The sequence below is a fragment of the Frankliniella occidentalis genome, unplaced genomic scaffold, assembly GCF_000697945.3.
Source record: "Frankliniella occidentalis isolate FOCC.00 unplaced genomic scaffold, Focc_3.1 Scaffold149, whole genome shotgun sequence".
Classification (NCBI taxonomy): domain Eukaryota; kingdom Metazoa; phylum Arthropoda; class Insecta; order Thysanoptera; family Thripidae; genus Frankliniella; species Frankliniella occidentalis.
In genome coordinates, this window is record NW_026267276.1 from 338688 (window position 1) to 345428 (window position 6741).

At 53.4% G+C, this 6741-nt stretch overlaps 1 protein-coding gene and 1 long non-coding RNA gene across 4 annotated transcripts in view; one reads left to right on the forward strand and one right to left on the reverse strand.

Annotated features, from left to right (window-relative positions):
- The window catches only part of LOC113210443 (protein glass), a gene marked incomplete in the record, with an annotated part of 212275 nt that overhangs the window by 202457 nt on the left and 3077 nt on the right, over positions 1-6741 (forward strand).
- LOC113210302 (uncharacterized) overlaps positions 5154-6741 on the reverse strand; it is a 178243-nt gene continuing 176655 nt past the window's right edge. For both annotated transcript variants that reach the window (XR_008011567.1, XR_008011568.1), the window contains exons 5-6: positions 6056-6169; positions 5154-5596 (exon numbers count right to left, since the gene is read on the reverse strand). This is a non-coding gene — a long non-coding RNA (uncharacterized LOC113210302). The remainder of the gene's footprint in view (positions 5597-6055; positions 6170-6741) is intronic.

A 6741-nucleotide genomic window follows, 5' to 3' on the forward strand; every position in this document is an offset into this window, starting at 1 on the left:
GGGGGGGGGGAGAGAGTCGTCGATTCGAATCCTCGGAATCCGACGGATTCCGAGGATTTGAACCGACGACCCCCGGGGGGACGGGGCCAACTGCAGTGGCGCTAACCAATACACTACCGAAGCGGCGGAAGAACACGGCGTCTGGATCATACTTGAGCTGCCTTCGCCCGGCCGTTGCAAACGGAAAGTGGAAAACGAATTCCTGGTGCGCTTCGAACCTCTGACCATCGGTTCTCCGAGATGGCGCTATACCGACTGAGCTACGGCGCCACGATACTATTGATCGCTGCGAGAGTCTCTTTGTGCGTTCGCCCCTTCCCTTCGCAATAGAGAGCGAGGGAGCGAGAAAAGTCGTGGACCGCCCGCTTCGGGTGGGAGTCGTTCCCACACCAAAGCGATCAGTCGCAGACGCCTTAACCCACTCGGCCACTGACTGCCAGTGGACTGCCGTTGTCCGCTTGTGCCTATGTCTCCACCGACTACTGCCACTGACGCCAGGGAAACACTTGGCCAACAGGAAGAAAAATGCTCCCCGGTCGGGATTTGAACGTGCGATCATCTGCGTCGCGTCCGGGCACTATACCAATTTCCCTACCAAGGCAATATGGCGGATAGCGCTTCAAGGGTGGAGCCAAATGTACGGTGTCTCTGGCGGCCACATAGCCGTCGCCAATAAAACGGGGAAAAGTTCCGCCCCGACCAGGATTCGATCCCCAGACCCACCTTACTCAGGTGACTACATGCAAGCACGCTCGCCACTCGGCCGTCACCTCCTCGTATCGGGGAGGAGTTCAGAACTCGGTGCTGCTTTACGGGTCTTGGTCTCCAGTAAGGTAGGCGGTCAAGTCCACCTCCTCATCGCGCTGCAGCCCTGGTCGGATAACACAGGAAATGTTCAAAAACTGCGCTCTCGGCGCGCCTTGAATCTCGAATCAGGCCGTTTCTTGGCCATTTTCCGTGTTATCCGACCCGGACCTCAGCGCGATGAAGAGGTCGACTTGACCGCCTGCCTCACGGTAGTCCAAGGATTCGTATAGCGGGAAGCGGGACCGAGTTGTGAACTCGCCAACGACAGGTGGAGCCGACAGCCGAGTGGCGAACATACCAACTCTTGATCCGGACACCGCCGGGCGAGGGATCGAGTCGTGTTCGGAGCGAACTTTTTGGGGGGACCTGCTGAATAGGTGGTCGGTTGGGTCCACCTCCTCGTCTTGCTGCAAGCCTAGTCAGTTCATTCGGATGCCGGAAAAAAGGGGAAACTGGAACTCAGTATTCGAACCAACGACATTCCGCGTTTGAAGCGCGGGCCCTACCAACTGAGCCAATGAGGCTGTTGCACAGATAATGCTTATCTCCGCAATGACTCACACCTCGAAACACATGGCCGGCAGAAAGGCAAAAGGGTTCCGTCGACGAGACTCGAACCAGCGACTGTTTGCGAACCGGCCCATCACATCAGGTATCGTACGGCTTAAAAGTCATGGCCAGCGGAGCGCGAAAAATGTCGCTAGGACGGGAACCGAACCTGTGACCCGGTCCACAGCGGGCCGGCACGCTACCGACCTAGCCACGGAGAACCGCTAGCGAGTCTCGCTCCCGGCGACATGTCTATCTCAGCCGTCGCTGACGCCCGAAGACACAGGGCCAGCAGAGCGGGAAAAATGTTCCGCGGACGGTATTTGAACCAGCCACCATCCCAGCGCTCTCTGACCATCGGCTCCCCCCCCCAAGCTGGCGCTTTCCCGACTGAGCTACGGCGCCACGATATGGTCCATTGCTGCGAAAGTCTTGTATGTGTTTTCGCCCCTTTCGTAATAGAGAGCGGAGGACCGAGAAAAGTCGTGGACTGCTCTCCTCGGGTGGGAGTCGTTCCCACACCGAAGCGATCAGTCGCAGACGCCTCAATCCACTCGGCCACTGACTGCTAGTGCTGAGCTCTCGTCCACTTCTGCCTATGTCTCTACAGGCCACCTGGAATTAACCTTCTACTATTCGGCCAAGGCCTGGATTCGATCCCGGGCCGAAGCACACGCATCAACGCAACTTGCCTCGTTTTTGTTGTAAAATTGTTGTTCGAAAAGGTTCGCAGTAAGCTCGCCCCGACCGGGAGTCGATCCCACGCCACTGCTGTCAGGTGTCTACGCCTTATCCCACTCGGCCATTGACTGCTGTTGGTGAGACAGTGCCGTTCTTTACGGGTGTTGATCTGCCGTATTGCACGCGTTCAGGTCGGGTCAAGTCCACCTCCTCGACGCGCTGCAGACCAGCCCGGGTCGAAATCTTGGCCAAAAAGGCCAATAAATGCACTCTCCGCTAGCCGAGCCGCTAGCCTAACCTAACCTCACCGCGCCCGGGGAGCTCATTTACTGGCCATTTTCCTTGCTTCTGGCCAGGAGTCGTAATCCTTGAAATTATGTAAAATCTCGTAAAAAGTTGCAGAACTTCAAAAGAGGGAGGGGTGTCTTCTCGGTAACAACAGTCAGAGCAAAGGGCCGGGAAGAGGCGCCGTTATTGCTACTTTATCGCGACCTATATCCACGCACGGTCGTCGCCGGGCATCGCCGTCGGTGACACGCTGTCGTCCGGGGCGGCGGCGCGCGACGCGTTCGCGACGCGTCCAGCCGCGTCCAGTGGGGGAATTAGCGGCAGCGCGCCGCCGCGACGCCAAATAATGCAGCGTCCCGGGTATGTTACTCCTGTCCGACTCGCGTCGGAGTGGCGGAAAATGGGGTCACGGGAGGAGACGGGGCAGTGGAGCGCGATAGGGTTATGGCGGGTTATGGCGTATTTGTAAAGAGTGAGCGATTCCAACGCGGAAGCAGTGAACTGGCTGTAACTGGAACCCCAAAAAAATGAAATCGATTCTCTATATAAAACATCCCTAAATTTGAAAGACAATCGGCCTTATTTCCCTTATTAACCTTCGGTGAAATAAAAATACGTGTTCGTGTGAGAGTGTTGGAATATCGGCCGCTGATTATATTGTTCCTGTCGTCGTCAAATTCTGAAGATTAATTATTTTTATGTATTTTTTCTTTATCGTTTCTTGACCTTGAACAATGTGGGGAAGGGTCGTGCGAAGCTAATTTTCGCCGTGGCTGGGCGCCGGCTGCGCGTGCTCCGCGTGGCGGGCCCGGCGAGCAGTCGGGCTGTTCCGAGTGTGAATGTGCGCCATGTGGGACAAGCGGCCGCCTCGGAGTCACTCCGCGGGTGTCGCCGTAGGGTGACGTGCGTCGCTGCTGTTGTGCAAGAAGTCTTTGCCGACTGCACCATTTCTCGTCTGTCTCTCTATTTCTTAACGATATCAAAAAGGGATGAAGGGATGTGAAAATGTCAGGCGCGGTATAAGGTCCGGCTGACCTGACCGGAGGGGGGGGGGGGAGGAGGAATCGCCCCTGCGACCCTGATTTAGTTTTAATCAACTAAATGGTTCTCTGGTTGCATTCACCATTCACAGACAGGTGTATGACAACGACCCTGCCACCAGAGCTACCCAGTCAGCTAAGGTGGGCCGTGTTCTTCAGGTCGGCCCTGAGGCCGTAAACCAATGCCAAACGGAAAAGCAAAAAATATTTCCTAGTCTGGAGTCGAACCTTCCACCTCCCACGCTTTGGGCGGGTGCTCTACCGATTTTATTTTTTTAACACATTTATTAACTTGTAAAAATTTAACAATAATAGCAATAACAGTTACAAATATTTTTAAAAAAGAGAGTTAATAACATTAGAATATCACACAGGCTTTTCCATTACATATACATATCTTCGAGATCATTTTATTGTCTTAGAGTCTGGTGACTGTTTTGCTGGGTAATACATACTTATAAATCTATCTTTTTGATTTGATTTCTAGCTTTGATTTTAGACTTTTTAATTTTCTTTCAAAGTTTGTTGTCAGGGTTGCTAGTATTTATAAGGTAGTGCACAACGTTTCCTATTAGCCACGTAAAAGTAACTTCTTTTTCTAGGGGGATTGAGCCATAAAGGCGAGATACGGACTGTCAATGCAGGGAACGATACATTCTACGCAGGTCGCTGCCGGCTAAAAAATTCTAAATGTGTAGAAGAAAATTTCTCACACAACATATACTAATTTGTGTGTTTCGAAGTGCATATCAAATGATGGCGGAAACCTTTTTGGGGTTCATTTGGTGAGTGGTGAGCCGGCAACCCAAAGTGTCACACTGTCTCTGCACCCACACGCTTAGCGCCACCGCCGTCCAAGTTGAAGTCTAAGGTTGAAATTTTATGTAAGCTCCGGCCACTACGCCGTGGAAGTAGCGCTGGCCGCTTGCGACAATTTCCCTTTATTCCCGCTCAATCCCCTCTTTTTCACGCCGACGCCCGCTAGCGACAATCCTGGACCTCCTACTGTAGCCCATGCCCCCTTGGGACCAGCTCCCTCACAGACAAAGTGGGGTGCTTATTGGCCAGCCAGGCTGGGTAGATTTGTGTGGGTGAGAGACACATCGCCCAAAAAATCGTTAACCAAATGAAGATTTAGTCAGTGTCACATTTTTATAACAATGATTTTCCCTGCGAACAGTCGCTGTCCAGAAGGACGCCTTAAAAAGACTGAAATACGGAAAGCAGACCCAATGAAAAATGGACCAAGTGGCTAGCCACTACACCCAGCAGACTAAATCCTACATAGTTAACGACAGGGTGTCGCGCTCGTGCGGCACGTCGATCCAGATTATCGAGTTGACGTCGGTGGGGTTTATTTATTTATTACAGCATGCCGTGCTGCTCGTTCCGCGTCCCGTCTGCGGCGCCTTGCCTTCCGTCTCGCTGAGTCCGCCCGCCGGGCCCGCCGTCTCCTCTTGCACGACGACGCCTTGCTGCTGCTGCAGCGCTGCTGGTGATGCTCGATCCTCCCACCCTCTCTGACCCGCCTTAGTGCCCCCTTCGCCTTGCCACAGTAATTCGAACCAAGGCAGCAGAGCTCGCGGCGGAACGCAGAGATCGAATTTGGATCCTTGATCGCCTCCTCCTCCCCCACCCCTCCCCCCGCGCTCCCGCGCGCTCGCCGCCGTCGCCTCTTCGCGGTCAGTCTGACGGGACCCAGACGTGAACGCTGCAAAGTGTCGTGGAAGTATCGGGTTGAAGCAGCGAATAGGCATTTCGGTTTCCGATGTTTTTATTTACCGCCGTCGTCGCCATCGCCGCCGCCGTGGGTGCAGGTGTTGGGGGGCGCTCCTGAGAAGCGCCTCTGGGCTGCTGAGCGCCCTGCTGAGGGGCGCGCTGAGCAGCGCTGAGCAGCACGCTGCGCTTGCTGCGCGCCGCGGGCCCGGTCAGTAACACACGGGACTGAACAGCAGCGCTCGCTGCAATCTGATTTGGTTCTAATTAGCTCCAGTCAGGAGCGCGACAGCCCGGCCGCGGCCAGGCGGTACCCAATGAGGCGCAATTTTTATTATTATTTTTCTTTAAATCCAGTTGCGCCGCCGCCCCGCCGGCCCTGCGCACATACTTCTTCTATCGGAGGCGGCCTTCCCTCGGTGTCCTTGCACAGGCCCACTCCCTCCTTTACCGGCGGCGCCCTCTTTCGGCCAGATAACCTTTGCATCCCGTACCGATTTTCCTGATTCCCGCGTCTTCGGTTGGTGTACATGGAAAAAAAGAGAGAAGGGACAATCAGCACCGTGTGATGTTTGTTTATTCGCTTAAACTATAGCCTTATTGCACCGTGAAATTCTTGCAAACTGTAAGCTTTGCAACGTTGCAAATAATTTTAGAGCTATAAACTGCAAAGAATTACTTCTTAGTGTGAAGAAATTCATTTAAAGCTGTCAGAATTGCATTGCAAAGAAACAGTTTGCGTTTGCAAGCTTGCGAAAACTAGTACTTTTAACAATGCTTTAAGATTATGTGCAAGCTGCGAAGGCAGAAAATCGTTCGCAATTAAGAACATTTTCTTTTCAAGCAGTGTGTACAGCATTATTTTATTTTCAACTCCCACACACAAAATCACGGCATTATGAAAACAAGTTATTTTGAATAATCTTTCTTAACACGAAAATTATGTCTTTTGTGAGTGGTGGCATCAAGCTTACCTGTCGGTTTTGATTCAAGAAAGGGAAGGGAAGTGTAGGGCGCTGCACATTTTTCCCGGTAGTGGAGCCGCCTTGCAGTCGGAGCGCCCCGCCGTCGCCGCCCGTCTCAAATGGCTGCAAAACAAAGCGCGTAGGAGTCATTCATTGGGGCAGCGAAAACACTCCAAGTGTGGAATAATTTTTTCGCCAAATAAGCGCGAAGCTCGAAGCAGGCCCGCTCGGGCAGCAAAAGCCGCGGCGAGGGCGCGAAGGCGCGACGCGAGGCGGGGTAGGGCAGGCCGAGCCAAGGTAAAAGACGACAGGTTAGCAAGGACGGTCCCCTTACACTGCGTCACGTTACCCGGAATTGATGGCGCAGGCCATGCAGACCGCGCCGCGCCAGGCCACGTCGCCACCCAGACGCCAGGAGTGCGAGGCGGGCGGCGGAGGAGGAAGTTCATGCAGTCTATGTTCAGTCAGCAACAGAGCAGTCTGGCCGAGTGGAGTGTGCGTCCAAGACCTGTACGGAAGACATGCAAATATGAACGATATCTCAGAGAGAGAGTTTGGGAGGGAAAACATAGCACAAAATTGTAAATTCATGGTGCGTTTTCCATAAATGGTTCATATCACAGCCAGCTGAAATCAAATACAAGGCAGTTGGCTCATACTCATATTCGTCTCGTCTACACTCCGCATATTCATAT